This window comes from Schistocerca serialis, chromosome 4, assembly GCF_023864345.2.
Source record: "Schistocerca serialis cubense isolate TAMUIC-IGC-003099 chromosome 4, iqSchSeri2.2, whole genome shotgun sequence".
In the NCBI taxonomy this organism is placed as follows: domain Eukaryota; kingdom Metazoa; phylum Arthropoda; class Insecta; order Orthoptera; family Acrididae; genus Schistocerca; species Schistocerca serialis.
The window spans coordinates 194,731,914-194,752,904 of record NC_064641.1 but is presented as its reverse complement, the minus strand read 5'-3'; the positions used below and the strand labels follow the sequence as shown (position 1 = coordinate 194,752,904).

General features: G+C 53.7%; 48 non-coding genes across 48 annotated transcripts; 38 read left to right on the top strand and 10 right to left on the bottom strand.

Annotated features, from left to right (window-relative positions):
• The first annotated feature begins 201 nt into the window (after positions 1–201).
• Trnak-uuu (transfer RNA lysine (anticodon UUU)) lies at positions 202–274 on the top strand. The gene has a single exon. It is a non-coding gene; the product is annotated as a tRNA-Lys (tRNA).
• A 133-nt stretch (positions 275–407) lies between these two features.
• Trnas-aga (transfer RNA serine (anticodon AGA)) lies at positions 408–489 on the top strand. Its single transcript has one exon. It is a non-coding gene; the product is annotated as a tRNA-Ser (tRNA).
• A 271-nt stretch (positions 490–760) lies between these two features.
• Trnag-ucc (transfer RNA glycine (anticodon UCC)) lies at positions 761–832 on the bottom strand. The gene has a single exon. It is a non-coding gene; the product is annotated as a tRNA-Gly (tRNA).
• Positions 833–1,645: 813 nt separating this feature from the next.
• On the top strand, positions 1,646–1,718 carry Trnam-cau (transfer RNA methionine (anticodon CAU)). Its single transcript has one exon. It is a non-coding gene; the product is annotated as a tRNA-Met (tRNA).
• Positions 1,719–2,040: 322 nt separating this feature from the next.
• Trnae-uuc (transfer RNA glutamic acid (anticodon UUC)) lies at positions 2,041–2,112 on the top strand. Its single transcript has one exon. It is a non-coding gene; the product is annotated as a tRNA-Glu (tRNA).
• Positions 2,113–2,408: 296 nt separating this feature from the next.
• On the top strand, positions 2,409–2,481 carry Trnak-uuu (transfer RNA lysine (anticodon UUU)). Its single transcript has one exon. It is a non-coding gene; the product is annotated as a tRNA-Lys (tRNA).
• Positions 2,482–2,620: 139 nt separating this feature from the next.
• Positions 2,621–2,702, top strand: Trnas-aga (transfer RNA serine (anticodon AGA)). The gene has a single exon. It is a non-coding gene; the product is annotated as a tRNA-Ser (tRNA).
• A 271-nt stretch (positions 2,703–2,973) lies between these two features.
• Trnag-ucc (transfer RNA glycine (anticodon UCC)) lies at positions 2,974–3,045 on the bottom strand. Its single transcript has one exon. It is a non-coding gene; the product is annotated as a tRNA-Gly (tRNA).
• An 813-nt stretch (positions 3,046–3,858) lies between these two features.
• On the top strand, positions 3,859–3,931 carry Trnam-cau (transfer RNA methionine (anticodon CAU)). The gene has a single exon. It is a non-coding gene; the product is annotated as a tRNA-Met (tRNA).
• A 322-nt stretch (positions 3,932–4,253) lies between these two features.
• On the top strand, positions 4,254–4,325 carry Trnae-uuc (transfer RNA glutamic acid (anticodon UUC)). The gene has a single exon. It is a non-coding gene; the product is annotated as a tRNA-Glu (tRNA).
• Positions 4,326–4,621: 296 nt separating this feature from the next.
• Trnak-uuu (transfer RNA lysine (anticodon UUU)) lies at positions 4,622–4,694 on the top strand. The gene has a single exon. It is a non-coding gene; the product is annotated as a tRNA-Lys (tRNA).
• Positions 4,695–4,833: 139 nt separating this feature from the next.
• Positions 4,834–4,915, top strand: Trnas-aga (transfer RNA serine (anticodon AGA)). Its single transcript has one exon. It is a non-coding gene; the product is annotated as a tRNA-Ser (tRNA).
• A 272-nt stretch (positions 4,916–5,187) lies between these two features.
• On the bottom strand, positions 5,188–5,259 carry Trnag-ucc (transfer RNA glycine (anticodon UCC)). The gene has a single exon. It is a non-coding gene; the product is annotated as a tRNA-Gly (tRNA).
• Positions 5,260–6,072: 813 nt separating this feature from the next.
• Positions 6,073–6,145, top strand: Trnam-cau (transfer RNA methionine (anticodon CAU)). Its single transcript has one exon. It is a non-coding gene; the product is annotated as a tRNA-Met (tRNA).
• A 322-nt stretch (positions 6,146–6,467) lies between these two features.
• Trnae-uuc (transfer RNA glutamic acid (anticodon UUC)) lies at positions 6,468–6,539 on the top strand. Its single transcript has one exon. It is a non-coding gene; the product is annotated as a tRNA-Glu (tRNA).
• Positions 6,540–6,835: 296 nt separating this feature from the next.
• Positions 6,836–6,908, top strand: Trnak-uuu (transfer RNA lysine (anticodon UUU)). The gene has a single exon. It is a non-coding gene; the product is annotated as a tRNA-Lys (tRNA).
• Positions 6,909–7,047: 139 nt separating this feature from the next.
• On the top strand, positions 7,048–7,129 carry Trnas-aga (transfer RNA serine (anticodon AGA)). The gene has a single exon. It is a non-coding gene; the product is annotated as a tRNA-Ser (tRNA).
• A 271-nt stretch (positions 7,130–7,400) lies between these two features.
• Positions 7,401–7,472, bottom strand: Trnag-ucc (transfer RNA glycine (anticodon UCC)). The gene has a single exon. It is a non-coding gene; the product is annotated as a tRNA-Gly (tRNA).
• Positions 7,473–8,285: 813 nt separating this feature from the next.
• Positions 8,286–8,358, top strand: Trnam-cau (transfer RNA methionine (anticodon CAU)). Its single transcript has one exon. It is a non-coding gene; the product is annotated as a tRNA-Met (tRNA).
• Positions 8,359–8,680: 322 nt separating this feature from the next.
• On the top strand, positions 8,681–8,752 carry Trnae-uuc (transfer RNA glutamic acid (anticodon UUC)). Its single transcript has one exon. It is a non-coding gene; the product is annotated as a tRNA-Glu (tRNA).
• A 296-nt stretch (positions 8,753–9,048) lies between these two features.
• On the top strand, positions 9,049–9,121 carry Trnak-uuu (transfer RNA lysine (anticodon UUU)). The gene has a single exon. It is a non-coding gene; the product is annotated as a tRNA-Lys (tRNA).
• Positions 9,122–9,260: 139 nt separating this feature from the next.
• Trnas-aga (transfer RNA serine (anticodon AGA)) lies at positions 9,261–9,342 on the top strand. Its single transcript has one exon. It is a non-coding gene; the product is annotated as a tRNA-Ser (tRNA).
• A 271-nt stretch (positions 9,343–9,613) lies between these two features.
• Trnag-ucc (transfer RNA glycine (anticodon UCC)) lies at positions 9,614–9,685 on the bottom strand. The gene has a single exon. It is a non-coding gene; the product is annotated as a tRNA-Gly (tRNA).
• Positions 9,686–10,498: 813 nt separating this feature from the next.
• On the top strand, positions 10,499–10,571 carry Trnam-cau (transfer RNA methionine (anticodon CAU)). Its single transcript has one exon. It is a non-coding gene; the product is annotated as a tRNA-Met (tRNA).
• A 322-nt stretch (positions 10,572–10,893) lies between these two features.
• Trnae-uuc (transfer RNA glutamic acid (anticodon UUC)) lies at positions 10,894–10,965 on the top strand. Its single transcript has one exon. It is a non-coding gene; the product is annotated as a tRNA-Glu (tRNA).
• Positions 10,966–11,261: 296 nt separating this feature from the next.
• Trnak-uuu (transfer RNA lysine (anticodon UUU)) lies at positions 11,262–11,334 on the top strand. The gene has a single exon. It is a non-coding gene; the product is annotated as a tRNA-Lys (tRNA).
• A 139-nt stretch (positions 11,335–11,473) lies between these two features.
• Trnas-aga (transfer RNA serine (anticodon AGA)) lies at positions 11,474–11,555 on the top strand. Its single transcript has one exon. It is a non-coding gene; the product is annotated as a tRNA-Ser (tRNA).
• A 271-nt stretch (positions 11,556–11,826) lies between these two features.
• Positions 11,827–11,898, bottom strand: Trnag-ucc (transfer RNA glycine (anticodon UCC)). The gene has a single exon. It is a non-coding gene; the product is annotated as a tRNA-Gly (tRNA).
• Positions 11,899–12,711: 813 nt separating this feature from the next.
• Positions 12,712–12,784, top strand: Trnam-cau (transfer RNA methionine (anticodon CAU)). Its single transcript has one exon. It is a non-coding gene; the product is annotated as a tRNA-Met (tRNA).
• Positions 12,785–13,106: 322 nt separating this feature from the next.
• Trnae-uuc (transfer RNA glutamic acid (anticodon UUC)) lies at positions 13,107–13,178 on the top strand. The gene has a single exon. It is a non-coding gene; the product is annotated as a tRNA-Glu (tRNA).
• A 296-nt stretch (positions 13,179–13,474) lies between these two features.
• Positions 13,475–13,547, top strand: Trnak-uuu (transfer RNA lysine (anticodon UUU)). Its single transcript has one exon. It is a non-coding gene; the product is annotated as a tRNA-Lys (tRNA).
• A 139-nt stretch (positions 13,548–13,686) lies between these two features.
• Trnas-aga (transfer RNA serine (anticodon AGA)) lies at positions 13,687–13,768 on the top strand. Its single transcript has one exon. It is a non-coding gene; the product is annotated as a tRNA-Ser (tRNA).
• Positions 13,769–14,040: 272 nt separating this feature from the next.
• On the bottom strand, positions 14,041–14,112 carry Trnag-ucc (transfer RNA glycine (anticodon UCC)). The gene has a single exon. It is a non-coding gene; the product is annotated as a tRNA-Gly (tRNA).
• An 813-nt stretch (positions 14,113–14,925) lies between these two features.
• On the top strand, positions 14,926–14,998 carry Trnam-cau (transfer RNA methionine (anticodon CAU)). The gene has a single exon. It is a non-coding gene; the product is annotated as a tRNA-Met (tRNA).
• Positions 14,999–15,320: 322 nt separating this feature from the next.
• On the top strand, positions 15,321–15,392 carry Trnae-uuc (transfer RNA glutamic acid (anticodon UUC)). Its single transcript has one exon. It is a non-coding gene; the product is annotated as a tRNA-Glu (tRNA).
• A 296-nt stretch (positions 15,393–15,688) lies between these two features.
• Trnak-uuu (transfer RNA lysine (anticodon UUU)) lies at positions 15,689–15,761 on the top strand. The gene has a single exon. It is a non-coding gene; the product is annotated as a tRNA-Lys (tRNA).
• Positions 15,762–15,900: 139 nt separating this feature from the next.
• Trnas-aga (transfer RNA serine (anticodon AGA)) lies at positions 15,901–15,982 on the top strand. The gene has a single exon. It is a non-coding gene; the product is annotated as a tRNA-Ser (tRNA).
• A 272-nt stretch (positions 15,983–16,254) lies between these two features.
• Positions 16,255–16,326, bottom strand: Trnag-ucc (transfer RNA glycine (anticodon UCC)). Its single transcript has one exon. It is a non-coding gene; the product is annotated as a tRNA-Gly (tRNA).
• An 813-nt stretch (positions 16,327–17,139) lies between these two features.
• Positions 17,140–17,212, top strand: Trnam-cau (transfer RNA methionine (anticodon CAU)). Its single transcript has one exon. It is a non-coding gene; the product is annotated as a tRNA-Met (tRNA).
• Positions 17,213–17,534: 322 nt separating this feature from the next.
• Positions 17,535–17,606, top strand: Trnae-uuc (transfer RNA glutamic acid (anticodon UUC)). Its single transcript has one exon. It is a non-coding gene; the product is annotated as a tRNA-Glu (tRNA).
• Positions 17,607–17,902: 296 nt separating this feature from the next.
• On the top strand, positions 17,903–17,975 carry Trnak-uuu (transfer RNA lysine (anticodon UUU)). The gene has a single exon. It is a non-coding gene; the product is annotated as a tRNA-Lys (tRNA).
• A 139-nt stretch (positions 17,976–18,114) lies between these two features.
• Positions 18,115–18,196, top strand: Trnas-aga (transfer RNA serine (anticodon AGA)). Its single transcript has one exon. It is a non-coding gene; the product is annotated as a tRNA-Ser (tRNA).
• A 271-nt stretch (positions 18,197–18,467) lies between these two features.
• On the bottom strand, positions 18,468–18,539 carry Trnag-ucc (transfer RNA glycine (anticodon UCC)). Its single transcript has one exon. It is a non-coding gene; the product is annotated as a tRNA-Gly (tRNA).
• An 813-nt stretch (positions 18,540–19,352) lies between these two features.
• Positions 19,353–19,425, top strand: Trnam-cau (transfer RNA methionine (anticodon CAU)). The gene has a single exon. It is a non-coding gene; the product is annotated as a tRNA-Met (tRNA).
• Positions 19,426–19,747: 322 nt separating this feature from the next.
• Trnae-uuc (transfer RNA glutamic acid (anticodon UUC)) lies at positions 19,748–19,819 on the top strand. The gene has a single exon. It is a non-coding gene; the product is annotated as a tRNA-Glu (tRNA).
• Positions 19,820–20,115: 296 nt separating this feature from the next.
• On the top strand, positions 20,116–20,188 carry Trnak-uuu (transfer RNA lysine (anticodon UUU)). Its single transcript has one exon. It is a non-coding gene; the product is annotated as a tRNA-Lys (tRNA).
• Positions 20,189–20,327: 139 nt separating this feature from the next.
• Positions 20,328–20,409, top strand: Trnas-aga (transfer RNA serine (anticodon AGA)). Its single transcript has one exon. It is a non-coding gene; the product is annotated as a tRNA-Ser (tRNA).
• Positions 20,410–20,680: 271 nt separating this feature from the next.
• Positions 20,681–20,752, bottom strand: Trnag-ucc (transfer RNA glycine (anticodon UCC)). The gene has a single exon. It is a non-coding gene; the product is annotated as a tRNA-Gly (tRNA).
• Between the last annotated feature and the right edge of the window lie 239 nt (positions 20,753–20,991).

Here is a 20,991-nt window from a genome sequence, read left to right as displayed (position 1 = left end):
ACAGGCACGAGATGCAATTACTGTCAGCACCGGGGTAAAGGGAGAAGAGGCACTGGTCCGCTGTTGGGCTGCTACCAGCGTCAGTGGCAAGTCGGTGAAGTCGCCAGTTGCGCCAGAAGCCAGCAATTACCGTAGTACGCCTACACACGCGTTCCAGTTATTCACATTGCCTGCAGCTGCTCCATCCCACAGCAAGCGTGAGCCCGGATAGCTCAGTCGGTAGAGCATTAGGCTTTTAACCTAAGGGTCCAGGGTTCGAGTCCCTGTCCGGGCGAAGATTTTAACGCTTCCGTAATGGCTCGTCTCGTAGCGCTGGTAGCCTAATCAGTGCACGGAGTTCGTTTCCTGTCAACATTCTGCGCAGAACGGTTTGATTTTTCACGATTCGAGGGGACTTTTGGCTGCGAGCAGTCGTGGCCGAGTGGTTAAGGCGTCTGACTAGAAATCAGATTCCCTCTGGGAGCGTAGGTTCGAGTCCTACCGACTGCGTCTCTTTTTTTTTATTTTTTTGTTTAAGAAGAAGGAGCACAAAACTTCGCAGTTTGCCTGTACTTCGCTACACCTCACCTCTCACAGCCGTTTATATCGCCTGTCCTCTTGATAAGGGCGAATTCCAAGCGTCAGCTTTCGCGTCAGCCGAGCAAAGTCGGGACAAGTCGGGACATACTACAGGATGGCCTGGAGTGGAGCAACGACGGAAAGAAAACGTTAATGTAACAGCACGTGGCTCACATACTCAGACGTAAAAATTTGCGCCCGTTGCGGTGGCCGGGAATCGAACCCGGATCAACTGCTGGGAAGGCAACTATGCTCACCATTACACCACCACCGCACAGCCGCTGCTCGTAACGCCGCGCTGTGTCGGCTTCCCGCCCGCCGGCAGCGGCCCACGGTGATAGTAGCTGTAGGCGCTTTACGAGGTAGGAGGGTGCATCCACACGCGTTCGGGCAGCGCCTCCACGCACGCTGCGTCTTTGGGCAAGACTCGTCGCCGCGGCCGCAAGGTTACTCACACGATAGTGATGAGCGGTCGCTTTAAGGCAGTGTAGTGGGGGACTCCGCGTGTGTAGCACTTTTTTCGGCTGTATCCGGCGTCGTTGGGTGGCAATCCCACTTTCCCTGCAGACAGCTACTCTGGAATATGCTCGGGAAGCACGGCCGACCGCCCCCAACAAATGCAACTAAAAAAATGAGAACAACAACTAAAAAAGTGGTAGGTTGTTCGCCTACCACTCGGGCGGCCCGGGTTCGATTCCCGGCCGATGCATCGTTTTGCTGTTCTCGCTATAATGCTGCCGCGCCGATTGCTCGTTTGAGCTGCGTCAGCCTCAGGAATGTATAGCAGGATTCGCTGTGAGAAGAACCAAACACGCAGCACGCAAGAGACCGTACTTGGACGGACGCGTGCTATTTCTGAACTCTAGCGTCAGCCTGGCCCTACAGGCCGCTGTGTTCAGGTGCCGCAAGGGCGATGTACTGTAACCTCAGGCAGTGCTGCTTTCCGTTGAAAAAGCCGCGGCAGCAGTTTAATCTAGCAATTCGGGAAAGCACGTGTAGCAACACAACAGATTCTTGAGAAAGCGCAAACTGTCTATCTCTAATATGCGAGACTTACCAAGTTTCCTGGGACGTTGCTTGCAAACGTGCCTCGGTAGCGCAGTGGGTAGCGCGTAAGTCTCATAATCTTAAGGTCGTGAGTTCGATCCTCACCCGGGGCATTTAATTTGCTGTACATCATGGCTGAATTAACGGCGTTGCTGTTGCTAGGGAACGAACTGAATTGTCGTTTGTTATCCACAAGGAGCCCACGCCTCAGCGTTAAAATGTTTACATCCAGCTATGGCAAGGTACAGCTTTGACCTTTCTCCTCCCCTGTTGTGAGTAAAATATGATGCAAACTGCAATGAATTGTCAGTTTCGAGCTGTGCGCCATGCCAGTCTGCAAGCGCAAATATGCTCGCAAACAGAGAACACCACTAAGTCCGGATTCAGCACGAAAAGCGAGAGGAGAGGGAGTAAATCTGACGTTTATCGAGCAAATCCGGTGTGGTCTAGTGGCTAGGATACCTGGCTTTCACCCAGGAGGCCCGGGTTCGATTCCCGGTACCGGAAGGGAAGTTTTTGCGCACACGACCCTCCATGTTTTGGCCCTCCAACCCTCGTTTGTCGCCCTCCTTCCGGAGCTTCAACCGAGCGTAATCGGGGAAAACAGGCACGAGATGCAATTACTGTCAGCACCGGGGTAAAGGGAGAAGAGGCACTGGTCCGCTGTTGGGCTGCTACCAGCGTCAGTGGCAAGTCGGTGAAGTCGCCAGTTGCGCCAGAAGCCAGCAATTACCGTAGTACGCCTACACACGCGTTCCAGTTATTCACATTGCCTGCAGCTGCTCCATCCACAGCAAGCGTGAGCCCGGATAGCTCAGTCGGTAGAGCATTAGGCTTTTAACCTAAGGGTCCAGGGTTCGAGTCCCTGTCCGGGCGAAGATTTTAACGCTTCCGTAATGGCTCGTCTCGTAGCGCTGGTAGCCCTGCCGTAATCAGTGCACGGAGTTCGTTTCCTGTCAACATTCTGCGCAGAACGGTTTGATTTTTCACGATTCGAGGGGACTTTTGGCTGCGAGCAGTCGTGGCCGAGTGGTTAAGGCGTCTGACTAGAAATCAGATTCCCTCTGGGAGCGTAGGTTCGAGTCCTACCGACTGCGTCTCTTTTTTTTTATTTTTTTGTTTAAGAAGAAGGAGCACAAAACTTCGCAGTTTGCCTGTACTTCGCTACACCTCACCTCTCACAGCCGTTTATATCGCCTGTCCTCTTGATAAGGGCGAATTCCAAGCGTCAGCTTTCGCGTCAGCCGAGCAAAGTCGGGACAAGTCGGGACATACTACAGGATGGCCTGGAGTGGAGCAACGACGGAAAGAAAACGTTAATGTAACAGCACGTGGCTCACATACTCAGACGTAAAAATTTGCGCCCGTTGCGGTGGCCGGGAATCGAACCCGGATCAACTGCTGGGAAGGCAACTATGCTCACCATTACACCACCACCGCACAGCCGCTGCTCGTAACGCCGCGCTGTGTCGGCTTCCCGCCCGCCGGCAGCGGCCCACGGTGATAGTAGCTGTAGGCGCTTTACGAGGTAGGAGGGTGCATCCACACGCGTTCGGGCAGCGCCTCCACGCACGCTGCGTCTTTGGGCAAGACTCGTCGCCGCGGCCGCAAGGTTACTCACACGATAGTGATGAGCGGTCGCTTTAAGGCAGTGTAGTGGGGGACTCCGCGTGTGTAGCACTTTTTTCGGCTGTATCCGGCGTCGTTGGGTGGCAATCCCACTTTCCCTGCAGACAGCTACTCTGGAATATGCTCGGGAAGCACGGCCGACCGCCCCCAACAAATGCAACTAAAAAAATGAGAACAACAACTAAAAAAGTGGTAGGTTGTTCGCCTACCACTCGGGCGGCCCGGGTTCGATTCCCGGCCGATGCATCGTTTTGCTGTTCTCGCTATAATGCTGCCGCGCCGATTGCTCGTTTGAGCTGCGTCAGCCTCAGGAATGTATAGCAGGATTCGCTGTGAGAAGAACCAAACACGCAGCACGCAAGAGACCGTACTTGGACGGACGCGTGCTATTTCTGAACTCTAGCGTCAGCCTGGCCCTACAGGCCGCTGTGTTCAGGTGCCGCAAGGGCGATGTACTGTAACCTCAGGCAGTGCTGCTTTCCGTTGAAAAAGCCGCGGCAGCAGTTTAATCTAGCAATTCGGGAAAGCACGTGTAGCAACACAACAGATTCTTGAGAAAGCGCAAACTGTCTATCTCTAATATGCGAGACTTACCAAGTTTCCTGGGACGTTGCTTGCAAACGTGCCTCGGTAGCGCAGTGGGTAGCGCGTAAGTCTCATAATCTTAAGGTCGTGAGTTCGATCCTCACCCGGGGCATTTAATTTGCTGTACATCATGGCTGAATTAACGGCGTTGCTGTTGCTAGGGAACGAACTGAATTGTCGTTTGTTATCCACAAGGAGCCCACGCCTCAGCGTTAAAATGTTTACATCCAGCTATGGCAAGGTACAGCTTTGACCTTTCTCCTCCCCTGTTGTGAGTAAAATATGATGCAAACTGCAATGAATTGTCAGTTTCGAGCTGTGCGCCATGCCAGTCTGCAAGCGCAAATATGCTCGCAAACAGAGAACACCACTAAGTCCGGATTCAGCACGAAAAGCGAGAGGAGAGGGAGTAAATCTGACGTTTATCGAGCAAATCCGGTGTGGTCTAGTGGCTAGGATACCTGGCTTTCACCCAGGAGGCCCGGGTTCGATTCCCGGTACCGGAAGGGAAGTTTTTGCGCACACGACCCTCCATGTTTTGGCCCTCCAACCCTCGTTTGTCGCCCTCCTTCCGGAGCTTCAACCGAGCGTAATCGGGGAAAACAGGCACGAGATGCAATTACTGTCAGCACCGGGGTAAAGGGAGAAGAGGCACTGGTCCGCTGTTGGGCTGCTACCAGCGTCAGTGGCAAGTCGGTGAAGTCGCCAGTTGCGCCAGAAGCCAGCAATTACCGTAGTACGCCTACACACGCGTTCCAGTTATTCACATTGCCTGCAGCTGCTCCATCCACAGCAAGCGTGAGCCCGGATAGCTCAGTCGGTAGAGCATTAGGCTTTTAACCTAAGGGTCCAGGGTTCGAGTCCCTGTCCGGGCGAAGATTTTAACGCTTCCGTAATGGCTCGTCTCGTAGCGCTGGTAGCCCTGCCGTAATCAGTGCACGGAGTTCGTTTCCTGTCAACATTCTGCGCAGAACGGTTTGATTTTTCACGATTCGAGGGGACTTTTGGCTGCGAGCAGTCGTGGCCGAGTGGTTAAGGCGTCTGACTAGAAATCAGATTCCCTCTGGGAGCGTAGGTTCGAGTCCTACCGACTGCGTCTCTTTTTTTTTTATTTTTTTGTTTAAGAAGAAGGAGCACAAAACTTCGCAGTTTGCCTGTACTTCGCTACACCTCACCTCTCACAGCCGTTTATATCGCCTGTCCTCTTGATAAGGGCGAATTCCAAGCGTCAGCTTTCGCGTCAGCCGAGCAAAGTCGGGACAAGTCGGGACATACTACAGGATGGCCTGGAGTGGAGCAACGACGGAAAGAAAACGTTAATGTAACAGCACGTGGCTCACATACTCAGACGTAAAAATTTGCGCCCGTTGCGGTGGCCGGGAATCGAACCCGGATCAACTGCTGGGAAGGCAACTATGCTCACCATTACACCACCACCGCACAGCCGCTGCTCGTAACGCCGCGCTGTGTCGGCTTCCCGCCCGCCGGCAGCGGCCCACGGTGATAGTAGCTGTAGGCGCTTTACGAGGTAGGAGGGTGCATCCACACGCGTTCGGGCAGCGCCTCCACGCACGCTGCGTCTTTGGGCAAGACTCGTCGCCGCGGCCGCAAGGTTACTCACACGATAGTGATGAGCGGTCGCTTTAAGGCAGTGTAGTGGGGGACTCCGCGTGTGTAGCACTTTTTTCGGCTGTATCCGGCGTCGTTGGGTGGCAATCCCACTTTCCCTGCAGACAGCTACTCTGGAATATGCTCGGGAAGCACGGCCGACCGCCCCCAACAAATGCAACTAAAAAAATGAGAACAACAACTAAAAAAGTGGTAGGTTGTTCGCCTACCACTCGGGCGGCCCGGGTTCGATTCCCGGCCGATGCATCGTTTTGCTGTTCTCGCTATAATGCTGCCGCGCCGATTGCTCGTTTGAGCTGCGTCAGCCTCAGGAATGTATAGCAGGATTCGCTGTGAGAAGAACCAAACACGCAGCACGCAAGAGACCGTACTTGGACGGACGCGTGCTATTTCTGAACTCTAGCGTCAGCCTGGCCCTACAGGCCGCTGTGTTCAGGTGCCGCAAGGGCGATGTACTGTAACCTCAGGCAGTGCTGCTTTCCGTTGAAAAAGCCGCGGCAGCAGTTTAATCTAGCAATTCGGGAAAGCACGTGTAGCAACACAACAGATTCTTGAGAAAGCGCAAACTGTCTATCTCTAATATGCGAGACTTACCAAGTTTCCTGGGACGTTGCTTGCAAACGTGCCTCGGTAGCGCAGTGGGTAGCGCGTAAGTCTCATAATCTTAAGGTCGTGAGTTCGATCCTCACCCGGGGCATTTAATTTGCTGTACATCATGGCTGAATTAACGGCGTTGCTGTTGCTAGGGAACGAACTGAATTGTCGTTTGTTATCCACAAGGAGCCCACGCCTCAGCGTTAAAATGTTTACATCCAGCTATGGCAAGGTACAGCTTTGACCTTTCTCCTCCCCTGTTGTGAGTAAAATATGATGCAAACTGCAATGAATTGTCAGTTTCGAGCTGTGCGCCATGCCAGTCTGCAAGCGCAAATATGCTCGCAAACAGAGAACACCACTAAGTCCGGATTCAGCACGAAAAGCGAGAGGAGAGGGAGTAAATCTGACGTTTATCGAGCAAATCCGGTGTGGTCTAGTGGCTAGGATACCTGGCTTTCACCCAGGAGGCCCGGGTTCGATTCCCGGTACCGGAAGGGAAGTTTTTGCGCACACGACCCTCCATGTTTTGGCCCTCCAACCCTCGTTTGTCGCCCTCCTTCCGGAGCTTCAACCGAGCGTAATCGGGGAAAACAGGCACGAGATGCAATTACTGTCAGCACCGGGGTAAAGGGAGAAGAGGCACTGGTCCGCTGTTGGGCTGCTACCAGCGTCAGTGGCAAGTCGGTGAAGTCGCCAGTTGCGCCAGAAGCCAGCAATTACCGTAGTACGCCTACACACGCGTTCCAGTTATTCACATTGCCTGCAGCTGCTCCATCCACAGCAAGCGTGAGCCCGGATAGCTCAGTCGGTAGAGCATTAGGCTTTTAACCTAAGGGTCCAGGGTTCGAGTCCCTGTCGGGGGGAAGATTTTAACGCTTCCGTAATGGCTCGTCTCGTAGCGCTGGTAGCCCTGCCGTAATCAGTGCACGGAGTTCGTTTCCTGTCAACATTCTGCGCAGAACGGTTTGATTTTTCACGATTCGAGGGGACTTTTGGGTGCGAGCAGTCGTGGCCGAGTGGTTAAGGCGTCTGACTAGAAATCAGATTCCCTCTGGGAGCGTAGGTTCGAGTCCTACCGACTGCGTCTCTTTTTTTTTATTTTTTTGTTTAAGAAGAAGGAGCACAAAACTTCGCAGTTTGCCTGTACTTCGCTACACCTCACCTCTCACAGCCGTTTATATCGCCTGTCCTCTTGATAAGGGCGAATTCCAAGCGTCAGCTTTCGCGTCAGCCGAGCAAAGTCGGGACAAGTCGGGACATACTACAGGATGGCCTGGAGTGGAGCAACGACGGAAAGAAAACGTTAATGTAACAGCACGTGGCTCACATACTCAGACGTAAAAATTTGCGCCCGTTGCGGTGGCCGGGAATCGAACCCGGATCAACTGCTGGGAAGGCAACTATGCTCACCATTACACCACCACCGCACAGCCGCTGCTCGTAACGCCGCGCTGTGTCGGCTTCCCGCCCGCCGGCAGCGGCCCACGGTGATAGTAGCTGTAGGCGCTTTACGAGGTAGGAGGGTGCATCCACACGCGTTCGGGCAGCGCCTCCACGCACGCTGCGTCTTTGGGCAAGACTCGTCGCCGCGGCCGCAAGGTTACTCACACGATAGTGATGAGCGGTCGCTTTAAGGCAGTGTAGTGGGGGACTCCGCGTGTGTAGCACTTTTTTCGGCTGTATCCGGCGTCGTTGGGTGGCAATCCCACTTTCCCTGCAGACAGCTACTCTGGAATATGCTCGGGAAGCACGGCCGACCGCCCCCAACAAATGCAACTAAAAAAATGAGAACAACAACTAAAAAAGTGGTAGGTTGTTCGCCTACCACTCGGGCGGCCCGGGTTCGATTCCCGGCCGATGCATCGTTTTGCTGTTCTCGCTATAATGCTGCCGCGCCGATTGCTCGTTTGAGCTGCGTCAGCCTCAGGAATGTATAGCAGGATTCGCTGTGAGAAGAACCAAACACGCAGCACGCAAGAGACCGTACTTGGACGGACGCGTGCTATTTCTGAACTCTAGCGTCAGCCTGGCCCTACAGGCCGCTGTGTTCAGGTGCCGCAAGGGCGATGTACTGTAACCTCAGGCAGTGCTGCTTTCCGTTGAAAAAGCCGCGGCAGCAGTTTAATCTAGCAATTCGGGAAAGCACGTGTAGCAACACAACAGATTCTTGAGAAAGCGCAAACTGTCTATCTCTAATATGCGAGACTTACCAAGTTTCCTGGGACGTTGCTTGCAAACGTGCCTCGGTAGCGCAGTGGGTAGCGCGTAAGTCTCATAATCTTAAGGTCGTGAGTTCGATCCTCACCCGGGGCATTTAATTTGCTGTACATCATGGCTGAATTAACGGCGTTGCTGTTGCTAGGGAACGAACTGAATTGTCGTTTGTTATCCACAAGGAGCCCACGCCTCAGCGTTAAAATGTTTACATCCAGCTATGGCAAGGTACAGCTTTGACCTTTCTCCTCCCCTGTTGTGAGTAAAATATGATGCAAACTGCAATGAATTGTCAGTTTCGAGCTGTGCGCCATGCCAGTCTGCAAGCGCAAATATGCTCGCAAACAGAGAACACCACTAAGTCCGGATTCAGCACGAAAAGCGAGAGGAGAGGGAGTAAATCTGACGTTTATCGAGCAAATCCGGTGTGGTCTAGTGGCTAGGATACCTGGCTTTCACCCAGGAGGCCCGGGTTCGATTCCCGGTACCGGAAGGGAAGTTTTTGCGCACACGACCCTCCATGTTTTGGCCCTCCAACCCTCGTTTGTCGCCCTCCTTCCGGAGCTTCAACCGAGCGTAATCGGGGAAAACAGGCACGAGATGCAATTACTGTCAGCACCGGGGTAAAGGGAGAAGAGGCACTGGTCCGCTGTTGGGCTGCTACCAGCGTCAGTGGCAAGTCGGTGAAGTCGCCAGTTGCGCCAGAAGCCAGCAATTACCGTAGTACGCCTACACACGCGTTCCAGTTATTCACATTGCCTGCAGCTGCTCCATCCACAGCAAGCGTGAGCCCGGATAGCTCAGTCGGTAGAGCATTAGGCTTTTAACCTAAGGGTCCAGGGTTCGAGTCCCTGTCCGGGCGAAGATTTTAACGCTTCCGTAATGGCTCGTCTCGTAGCGCTGGTAGCCCTGCCGTAATCAGTGCACGGAGTTCGTTTCCTGTCAACATTCTGCGCAGAACGGTTTGATTTTTCACGATTCGAGGGGACTTTTGGGTGCGAGCAGTCGTGGCCGAGTGGTTAAGGCGTCTGACTAGAAATCAGATTCCCTCTGGGAGCGTAGGTTCGAGTCCTACCGACTGCGTCTCTTTTTTTTTATTTTTTTGTTTAAGAAGAAGGAGCACAAAACTTCGCAGTTTGCCTGTACTTCGCTACACCTCACCTCTCACAGCCGTTTATATCGCCTGTCCTCTTGATAAGGGCGAATTCCAAGCGTCAGCTTTCGCGTCAGCCGAGCAAAGTCGGGACAAGTCGGGACATACTACAGGATGGCCTGGAGTGGAGCAACGACGGAAAGAAAACGTTAATGTAACAGCACGTGGCTCACATACTCAGACGTAAAAATTTGCGCCCGTTGCGGTGGCCGGGAATCGAACCCGGATCAACTGCTGGGAAGGCAACTATGCTCACCATTACACCACCACCGCACAGCCGCTGCTCGTAACGCCGCGCTGTGTCGGCTTCCCGCCCGCCGGCAGCGGCCCACGGTGATAGTAGCTGTAGGCGCTTTACGAGGTAGGAGGGTGCATCCACACGCGTTCGGGCAGCGCCTCCACGCACGCTGCGTCTTTGGGCAAGACTCGTCGCCGCGGCCGCAAGGTTACTCACACGATAGTGATGAGCGGTCGCTTTAAGGCAGTGTAGTGGGGGACTCCGCGTGTGTAGCACTTTTTTCGGCTGTATCCGGCGTCGTTGGGTGGCAATCCCACTTTCCCTGCAGACAGCTACTCTGGAATATGCTCGGGAAGCACGGCCGACCGCCCCCAACAAATGCAACTAAAAAAATGAGAACAACAACTAAAAAAGTGGTAGGTTGTTCGCCTACCACTCGGGCGGCCCGGGTTCGATTCCCGGCCGATGCATCGTTTTGCTGTTCTCGCTATAATGCTGCCGCGCCGATTGCTCGTTTGAGCTGCGTCAGCCTCAGGAATGTATAGCAGGATTCGCTGTGAGAAGAACCAAACACGCAGCACGCAAGAGACCGTACTTGGACGGACGCGTGCTATTTCTGAACTCTAGCGTCAGCCTGGCCCTACAGGCCGCTGTGTTCAGGTGCCGCAAGGGCGATGTACTGTAACCTCAGGCAGTGCTGCTTTCCGTTGAAAAAGCCGCGGCAGCAGTTTAATCTAGCAATTCGGGAAAGCACGTGTAGCAACACAACAGATTCTTGAGAAAGCGCAAACTGTCTATCTCTAATATGCGAGACTTACCAAGTTTCCTGGGACGTTGCTTGCAAACGTGCCTCGGTAGCGCAGTGGGTAGCGCGTAAGTCTCATAATCTTAAGGTCGTGAGTTCGATCCTCACCCGGGGCATTTAATTTGCTGTACATCATGGCTGAATTAACGGCGTTGCTGTTGCTAGGGAACGAACTGAATTGTCGTTTGTTATCCACAAGGAGCCCACGCCTCAGCGTTAAAATGTTTACATCCAGCTATGGCAAGGTACAGCTTTGACCTTTCTCCTCCCCTGTTGTGAGTAAAATATGATGCAAACTGCAATGAATTGTCAGTTTCGAGCTGTGCGCCATGCCAGTCTGCAAGCGCAAATATGCTCGCAAACAGAGAACACCACTAAGTCCGGATTCAGCACGAAAAGCGAGAGGAGAGGGAGTAAATCTGACGTTTATCGAGCAAATCCGGTGTGGTCTAGTGGCTAGGATACCTGGCTTTCACCCAGGAGGCCCGGGTTCGATTCCCGGTACCGGAAGGGAAGTTTTTGCGCACACGACCCTCCATGTTTTGGCCCTCCAACCCTCGTTTGTCGCCCTCCTTCCGGAGCTTCAACCGAGCGTAATCGGGGAAAACAGGCACGAGATGCAATTACTGTCAGCACCGGGGTAAAGGGAGAAGAGGCACTGGTCCGCTGTTGGGCTGCTACCAGCGTCAGTGGCAAGTCGGTGAAGTCGCCAGTTGCGCCAGAAGCCAGCAATTACCGTAGTACGCCTACACACGCGTTCCAGTTATTCACATTGCCTGCAGCTGCTCCATCCACAGCAAGCGTGAGCCCGGATAGCTCAGTCGGTAGAGCATTAGGCTTTTAACCTAAGGGTCCAGGGTTCGAGTCCCTGTCCGGGCGAAGATTTTAACGCTTCCGTAATGGCTCGTCTCGTAGCGCTGGTAGCCCTGCCGTAATCAGTGCACGGAGTTCGTTTCCTGTCAACATTCTGCGCAGAACGGTTTGATTTTTCACGATTCGAGGGGACTTTTGGCTGCGAGCAGTCGTGGCCGAGTGGTTAAGGCGTCTGACTAGAAATCAGATTCCCTCTGGGAGCGTAGGTTCGAGTCCTACCGACTGCGTCTCTTTTTTTTTATTTTTTTGTTTAAGAAGAAGGAGCACAAAACTTCGCAGTTTGCCTGTACTTCGCTACACCTCACCTCTCACAGCCGTTTATATCGCCTGTCCTCTTGATAAGGGCGAATTCCAAGCGTCAGCTTTCGCGTCAGCCGAGCAAAGTCGGGACAAGTCGGGACATACTACAGGATGGCCTGGAGTGGAGCAACGACGGAAAGAAAACGTTAATGTAACAGCACGTGGCTCACATACTCAGACGTAAAAATTTGCGCCCGTTGCGGTGGCCGGGAATCGAACCCGGATCAACTGCTGGGAAGGCAACTATGCTCACCATTACACCACCACCGCACAGCCGCTGCTCGTAACGCCGCGCTGTGTCGGCTTCCCGCCCGCCGGCAGCGGCCCACGGTGATAGTAGCTGTAGGCGCTTTACGAGGTAGGAGGGTGCATCCACACGCGTTCGGGCAGCGCCTCCACGCACGCTGCGTCTTTGGGCAAGACTCGTCGCCGCGGCCGCAAGGTTACTCACACGATAGTGATGAGCGGTCGCTTTAAGGCAGTGTAGTGGGGGACTCCGCGTGTGTAGCACTTTTTTCGGCTGTATCCGGCGTCGTTGGGTGGCAATCCCACTTTCCCTGCAGACAGCTACTCTGGAATATGCTCGGGAAGCACGGCCGACCGCCCCCAACAAATGCAACTAAAAAAATGAGAACAACAACTAAAAAAGTGGTAGGTTGTTCGCCTACCACTCGGGCGGCCCGGGTTCGATTCCCGGCCGATGCATCGTTTTGCTGTTCTCGCTATAATGCTGCCGCGCCGATTGCTCGTTTGAGCTGCGTCAGCCTCAGGAATGTATAGCAGGATTCGCTGTGAGAAGAACCAAACACGCAGCACGCAAGAGACCGTACTTGGACGGACGCGTGCTATTTCTGAACTCTAGCGTCAGCCTGGCCCTACAGGCCGCTGTGTTCAGGTGCCGCAAGGGCGATGTACTGTAACCTCAGGCAGTGCTGCTTTCCGTTGAAAAAGCCGCGGCAGCAGTTTAATCTAGCAATTCGGGAAAGCACGTGTAGCAACACAACAGATTCTTGAGAAAGCGCAAACTGTCTATCTCTAATATGCGAGACTTACCAAGTTTCCTGGGACGTTGCTTGCAAACGTGCCTCGGTAGCGCAGTGGGTAGCGCGTAAGTCTCATAATCTTAAGGTCGTGAGTTCGATCCTCACCCGGGGCATTTAATTTGCTGTACATCATGGCTGAATTAACGGCGTTGCTGTTGCTAGGGAACGAACTGAATTGTCGTTTGTTATCCACAAGGAGCCCACGCCTCAGCGTTAAAATGTTTACATCCAGCTATGGCAAGGTACAGCTTTGACCTTTCTCCTCCCCTGTTGTGAGTAAAATATGATGCAAACTGCAATGAATTGTCAGTTTCGAGCTGTGCGCCATGCCAGTCTGCAAGCGCAAATATGCTCGCAAACAGAGAACACCACTAAGTCCGGATTCAGCACGAAAAGCGAGAGGAGAGGGAGTAAATCTGACATTTATCGAGCAAATCCGGTGTGGTCTAGTGGCTAGGATACCTGGCTTTCACCCAGGAGGCCCGGGTTCGATTCCCGGTACCGGAAGGGAAGTTTTTGCGCACACGACCCTCCATGTTTTGGCCCTCCAACCCTCGTTTGTCGCCCTCCTTCCGGAGCTTCAACCGAGCGTAATCGGGGAAAACAGGCACGAGATGCAATTACTGTCAGCACCGGGGTAAAGGGAGAAGAGGCACTGGTCCGCTGTTGGGCTGCTACCAGCGTCAGTGGCAAGTCGGTGAAGTCGCCAGTTGCGCCAGAAGCCAGCAATTACCGTAGTACGCCTACACACGCGTTCCAGTTATTCACATTGCCTGCAGCTGCTCCATCCACAGCAAGCGTGAGCCCGGATAGCTCAGTCGGTAGAGCATTAGGCTTTTAACCTAAAGGTCCAGGGTTCGAGTCCCTGTCCGGGCGAAGATTTTAACGCTTCCGTAATGGCTCGTCTCGTAGCGCTGGTAGCCCTGCCGTAATCAGTGCACGGAGTTCGTTTCCTGTCAACATTCTGCGCAGAACGGTTTGATTTTTCACGATTCGAGGGGACTTTTGGCTGCGAGCAGTCGTGGCCGAGTGGTTAAGGCGTCTGACTAGAAATCAGATTCCCTCTGGGAGCGTAGGTTCGAGTCCTACCGACTGCGTCTCTTTTTTTTTTATTTTTTTGTTTAAGAAGAAGGAGCACAAAACTTCGCAGTTTGCCTGTACTTCGCTACACCTCACCTCTCACAGCCGTTTATATCGCCTGTCCTCTTGATAAGGGCGAATTCCAAGCGTCAGCTTTCGCGTCAGCCGAGCAAAGTCGGGACAAGTCGGGACATACTACAGGATGGCCTGGAGTGGAGCAACGACGGAAAGAAAACGTTAATGTAACAGCACGTGGCTCACATACTCAGACGTAAAAATTTGCGCCCGTTGCGGTGGCCGGGAATCGAACCCGGATCAACTGCTGGGAAGGCAACTATGCTCACCATTACACCACCACCGCACAGCCGCTGCTCGTAACGCCGCGCTGTGTCGGCTTCCCGCCCGCCGGCAGCGGCCCACGGTGATAGTAGCTGTAGGCGCTTTACGAGGTAGGAGGGTGCATCCACACGCGTTCGGGCAGCGCCTCCACGCACGCTGCGTCTTTGGGCAAGACTCGTCGCCGCGGCCGCAAGGTTACTCACACGATAGTGATGAGCGGTCGCTTTAAGGCAGTGTAGTGGGGGACTCCGCGTGTGTAGCACTTTTTTCGGCTGTATCCGGCGTCGTTGGGTGGCAATCCCACTTTCCCTGCAGACAGCTACTCTGGAATATGCTCGGGAAGCACGGCCGACCGCCCCCAACAAATGCAACTAAAAAAATGAGAACAACAACTAAAAAAGTGGTAGGTTGTTCGCCTACCACTCGGGCGGCCCGGGTTCGATTCCCGGCCGATGCATCGTTTTGCTGTTCTCGCTATAATGCTGCCGCGCCGATTGCTCGTTTGAGCTGCGTCAGCCTCAGGAATGTATAGCAGGATTCGCTGTGAGAAGAACCAAACACGCAGCACGCAAGAGACCGTACTTGGACGGACGCGTGCTATTTCTGAACTCTAGCGTCAGCCTGGCCCTACAGGCCGCTGTGTTCAGGTGCCGCAAGGGCGATGTACTGTAACCTCAGGCAGTGCTGCTTTCCGTTGAAAAAGCCGCGGCAGCAGTTTAATATAGCAATTCGGGAAAGCACGTGTAGCAACACAACAGATTCTTGAGAAAGCGCAAACTGTCTATCTCTAATATGCGAGACTTACCAAGTTTCCTGGGACGTTGCTTGCAAACGTGCCTCGGTAGCGCAGTGGGTAGCGCGTAAGTCTCATAATCTTAAGGTCGTGAGTTCGATCCTCACCCGGGGCATTTAATTTGCTGTACATCATGGCTGAATTAACGGCGTTGCTGTTGCTAGGGAACGAACTGAATTGTCGTTTGTTATCCACAAGGAGCCCACGCCTCAGCGTTAAAATGTTTACATCCAGCTATGGCAAGGTACAGCTTTGACCTTTCTCCTCCCCTGTTGTGAGTAAAATATGATGCAAACTGCAATGAATTGTCAGTTTCGAGCTGTGCGCCATGCCAGTCTGCAAGCGCAAATATGCTCGCAAACAGAGAACACCACTAAGTCCGGATTCAGCACGAAAAGCGAGAGGAGAGGGAGTAAATCTGACGTTTATCGAGCAAATCCGGTGTGGTCTAGTGGCTAGGATACCTGGCTTTCACCCAGGAGGCCCGGGTTCGATTCCCGGTACCGGAAGGGAAGTTTTTGCGCACACGACCCTCCATGTTTTGGCCCTCCAACCCTCGTTTGTCGCCCTCCTTCCGGAGCTTCAACCGAGCGTAATCGGGGAAAACAGGCACGAGATGCAATTACTGTCAGCACCGGGGTAAAGGGAGAAGAGGCACTGGTCCGCTGTTGGGCTGCTACCAGCGTCAGTGGCAAGTCGGTGAAGTCGCCAGTTGCGCCAGAAGCCAGCAATTACCGTAGTACGCCTACACACGCGTTCCAGTTATTCACATTGCCTGCAGCTGCTCCATCCACAGCAAGCGTGAGCCCGGATAGCTCAGTCGGTAGAGCATTAGGCTTTTAACCTAAGGGTCCAGGGTTCGAGTCCCTGTCCGGGCGAAGATTTTAACGCTTCCGTAATGGCTCGTCTCGTAGCGCTGGTAGCCCTGCCGTAATCAGTGCACGGAGTTCGTTTCCTGTCAACATTCTGCGCAGAACGGTTTGATTTTTCACGATTCGAGGGGACTTTTGGCTGCGAGCAGTCGTGGCCGAGTGGTTAAGGCGTCTGACTAGAAATCAGATTCCCTCTGGGAGCGTAGGTTCGAGTCCTACCGACTGCGTCTCTTTTTTTTTTATTTTTTTGTTTAAGAAGAAGGAGCACAAAACTTCGCAGTTTGCCTGTACTTCGCTACACCTCACCTCTCACAGCCGTTTATATCGCCTGTCCTCTTGATAAGGGCGAATTCCAAGCGTCAGCTTTCGCGTCAGCCGAGCAAAGTCGGGACAAGTCGGGACATACTACAGGATGGCCTGGAGTGGAGCAACGACGGAAAGAAAACGTTAATGTAACAGCACGTGGCTCACATACTCAGACGTAAAAATTTGCGCCCGTTGCGGTGGCCGGGAATCGAACCCGGATCAACTGCTGGGAAGGCAACTATGCTCACCATTACACCACCACCGCACAGCCGCTGCTCGTAACGCCGCGCTGTGTCGGCTTCCCGCCCGCCGGCAGCGGCCCACGGTGATAGTAGCTGTAGGCGCTTTACGAGGTAGGAGGGTGCATCCACACGCGTTCGGGCAGCGCCTCCACGCACGCTGCGTCTTTGGGCAAGACTCGTCGCCGCGGCCGCAAGGTTACTCACACGATAGTGATGAGCGGTCGCTTTAAGGCAGTGTAGTGGGGGACTCCGCGTGTGTAGCACTTTTTTCGGCTGTATCCGGCGTCGTTGGGTGGCAATCCCACTTTCCCTGCAGACAGCTACTCTGGAATATGCTCGGGAAGCACGGCCGACCGCCCCCAACAAATGCAACTAAAAAAATGAGAACAACAACTAAAAAAGTGGTAGGTTGTTCGCCTACCACTCGGGCGGCCCGGGTTCGATTCCCGGCCGATGCATCGTTTTGCTGTTCTCGCTATAATGCTGCCGCGCCGATTGCTCGTTTGAGCTGCGTCAGCCTCAGGAATGTATAGCAGGATTCGCTGTGAGAAGAACCAAACACGCAGCACGCAAGAGACCGTACTTGGACGGACGCGTGCTATTTCTGAACTCTAGCGTCAGCCTGGCCCTACAGGCCGCTGTGTTCAGGTGCCGCAAGGGCGATGTACTGTAACCTCAGGCAGTGCTGCTTTCCGTTGAAAAAGCCGCGGCAGCAGTTTAATATAGCAATTCGGGAAAGCACGTGTAGCAACACAACAGATTCTTGAGAAAGCGCAAACTGTCTATCTCTAATATGCGAGACTTACCAAGTTTCCTGGGACGTTGCTTGCAAACGTGCCTCGGTAGCGCAGTGGGTAGCGCGTAAGTCTCATAATCTTAAGGTCGTGAGTTCGATCCTCACCCGGGGCATTTAATTTGCTGTACATCATGGCTGAATTAACGGCGTTGCTGTTGCTAGGGAACGAACTGAATTGTCGTTTGTTATCCACAAGGAGCCCACGCCTCAGCGTTAAAATGTTTACATCCAGCTATGGCAAGGTACAGCTTTGACCTTTCTCCTCCCCTGTTGTGAGTAAAATATGATGCAAACTGCAATGAATTGTCAGTTTCGAGCTGTGCGCCATGCCAGTCTGCAAGCGCAAATATGCTCGCAAACAGAGAACACCACTAAGTCCGGATTCAGCACGAAAAGCGAGAGGAGAGGGAGTAAATCTGACGTTTATCGAGCAAATCCGGTGTGGTCTAGTGGCTAGGATACCTGGCTTTCACCCAGGAGGCCCGGGTTCGATTCCCGGTACCGGAAGGGAAGTTTTTGCGCACACGACCCTCCATGTTTTGGCCCTCCAACCCTCGTTTGTCGCCCTCCTTCCGGAGCTTCAACCGAGCGTAATCGGGGAAAACAGGCACGAGATGCAATTACTGTCAGCACCGGGGTAAAGGGAGAAGAGGCACTGGTCCGCTGTTGGGCTGCTACCAGCGTCAGTGGCAAGTCGGTGAAGTCGCCAGTTGCGCCAGAAGCCAGCAATTACCGTAGTACGCCTACACACGCGTTCCAGTTATTCACATTGCCTGCAGCTGCTCCATCCACAGCAAGCGTGAGCCCGGATAGCTCAGTCGGTAGAGCATTAGGCTTTTAACCTAAGGGTCCAGGGTTCGAGTCCCTGTCCGGGCGAAGATTTTAACGCTTCCGTAATGGCTCGTCTCGTAGCGCTGGTAGCCCTGCCGTAATCAGTGCACGGAGTTCGTTTCCTGTCAACATTCTGCGCAGAACGGTTTGATTTTTCACGATTCGAGGGGACTTTTGGCTGCGAGCAGTCGTGGCCGAGTGGTTAAGGCGTCTGACTAGAAATCAGATTCCCTCTGGGAGCGTAGGTTCGAGTCCTACCGACAGCGTCTCTTTTTTTTTATTTTTTTGTTTAAGAAGAAGGAGCACAAAACTTCGCAGTTTGCCTGTACTTCGCTACACCTCACCTCTCACAGCCGTTTATATCGCCTGTCCTCTTGATAAGGGCGAATTCCAAGCGTCAGCTTTCGCGTCAGCCGAGCAAAGTCGGGACAAGTCGGGACATACTACAGGATGGCCTGGAGTGGAGCAACGACGGAAAGAAAACGTTAATGTAACAGCACGTGGCTCACATACTCAGACGTAAAAATTTGCGCCCGTTGCGGTGGCCGGGAATCGAACCCGGATCAACTGCTGGGAAGGCAACTATGCTCACCATTACACCACCACCGCACAGCCGCTGCTCGTAACGCCGCGCTGTGTCGGCTTCCCGCCCGCCGGCAGCGGCCCACGGTGATAGTAGCTGTAGGCGCTTTACGAGGTAGGAGGGTGCATCCACACGCGTTCGGGCAGCGCCTCCACGCACGCTGCGTCTTTGGGCAAGACTCGTCGCCGCGGCCGCAAGGTTACTCACACGATAGTGATGAGCGGTCGCTTTAAGGCAGTGTAGTGGGGGACTCCGCGTGTGTAGCACTTTTTTCGGCTGTATCCGGCGTCGTTGGGTGGCAATCCCACTTTCCCTGCAGACAGCTACTCTGGAATATGCTCGGGAAGCACGGCCGACCGCCCCCAACAAATGCAACTAAAAAAATGAGAACAACAACTAAAAAAGTGGTAGGTTGTTCGCCTACCACTCGGGCGGCCCGGGTTCGATTCCCGGCCGATGCATCGTTTTGCTGTTCTCGCTATAATGCTGCCGCGCCGATTGCTCGTTTGAGCTGCGTCAGCCTCAGGAATGTATAGCAGGATTCGCTGTGAGAAGAACCAAACACGCAGCACGCAAGAGACCGTACTTGGACGGACGCGTGCTATTTCTGAACTCTAGCGTCAGCCTGGCCCTACAGGCCGCTGTGTTCAGGTGCCGCAAGGGCGATGTACTGTAACCTCAGGCAGTGCTGCTTTCCGTTGAAAAAGCCGCGGCAGCAGTTTAATATAGCAATTCGGGAAAGCACGTGTAGCAACACAACAGATTCTTGAGAAAGCGCAAACTGTCTATCTCTAATATGCGAGACTTACCAAGTTTCCTGGGACGTTGCTTGCAAACGTGCCTCGGTAGCGCAGTGGGTAGCGCGTAAGTCTCATAATCTTAAGGTCGTGAGTTCGATCCTCACCCGGGGCATTTAATTTGCTGTACATCATGGCTGAATTAACGGCGTTGCTGTTGCTAGGGAACGAACTGAATTGTCGTTTGTTATCCACAAGGAGCCCACGCCTCAGCGTTAAAATGTTTACATCCAGCTATGGCAAGGTACAGCTTTGACCTTTCTCCTCCCCTGTTGTGAGTAAAATATGATGCAAACTGCAATGAATTGTCAGTTTCGAGCTGTGCGCCATGCCAGTCTGCAAGCGCAAATATGCTCGCAAACAGAGAACACCACTAAGTCCGGATTCAGCACGAAAAGCGAGAGGAGAGGGAGTAAATCTGACGTTTATCGAGCAAATCCGGTGTGGTCTAGTGGCTAGGATACCTGGCTTTCACCCAGGAGGCCCGGGTTCGATTCCCGGTACCGGAAGGGAAGTTTTTGCGCACACGACCCTCCATGTTTTGGCCCTCCAACCCTCGTTTGTCGCCCTCCTTCCGGAGCTTCAACCGAGCGTAATCGGGGAAAACAGGCACGAGATGCAATTACTGTCAGCACCGGGGTAAAGGGAGAAGAGGCACTGGTCCGCTGTTGGGCTGCTACCAGCGTCAGTGGCAAGTCGGTGAAGTCGCCAGTTGCGCCAGAAGCCAGCAATTACCGTAGTACGCCTACACACGCGTTCCAGTTATTCACATTGCCTGCAGCTGCTCCATCCACAGCAAGCGTGAGCCCGGATAGCTCAGTCGGTAGAGCATTAGGCTTTTAACCTAAGGGTCCAGGGTTCGAGTCCCTGTCCGGGCGAAGATTTTAACGCTTCCGTAATGGCTCGTCTCGTAGCGCTGGTAGCCCTGCCGTAATCAGTGCACGGAGTTCGTTTCCTGTCAACATTCTGCGCAGAACGGTTTGATTTTTCACGATTCGAGGGGACTTTTGGCTGCGAGCAGTCGTGGCCGAGTGGTTAAGGCGTCTGACTAGAAATCAGATTCCCTCTGGGAGCGTAGGTTCGAGTCCTACCGACAGCGTCTCTTTTTTTTTATTTTTTTGTTTAAGAAGAAGGAGCACAAAACTTCGCAGTTTGCCTGTACTTCGCTACACCTCACCTCTCACAGCCGTTTATATCGCCTGTCCTCTTGATAAGGGCGAATTCCAAGCGTCAGCTTTCGCGTCAGCCGAGCAAAGTCGGGACAAGTCGGGACATACTACAGGATGGCCTGGAGTGGAGCAACGACGGAAAGAAAACGTTAATGTAACAGCACGTGGCTCACATACTCAGACGTAAAAATTTGCGCCCGTTGCGGTGGCCGGGAATCGAACCCGGATCAACTGCTGGGAAGGCAACTATGCTCACCATTACACCACCACCGCACAGCCGCTGCTCGTAACGCCGCGCTGTGTCGGCTTCCCGCCCGCCGGCAGCGGCCCACGGTGATAGTAGCTGTAGGCGCTTTACGAGGTAGGAGGGTGCATCCACACGCGTTCGGGCAGCGCCTCCACGCACGCTGCGTCTTTGGGCAAGACTCGTCGCCGCGGCCGCAAGGTTACTCACACGATAGTGATGAGCGGTCGCTTTAAGGCAGTGTAGTGGGGGACTCCGCGTGTGTAGC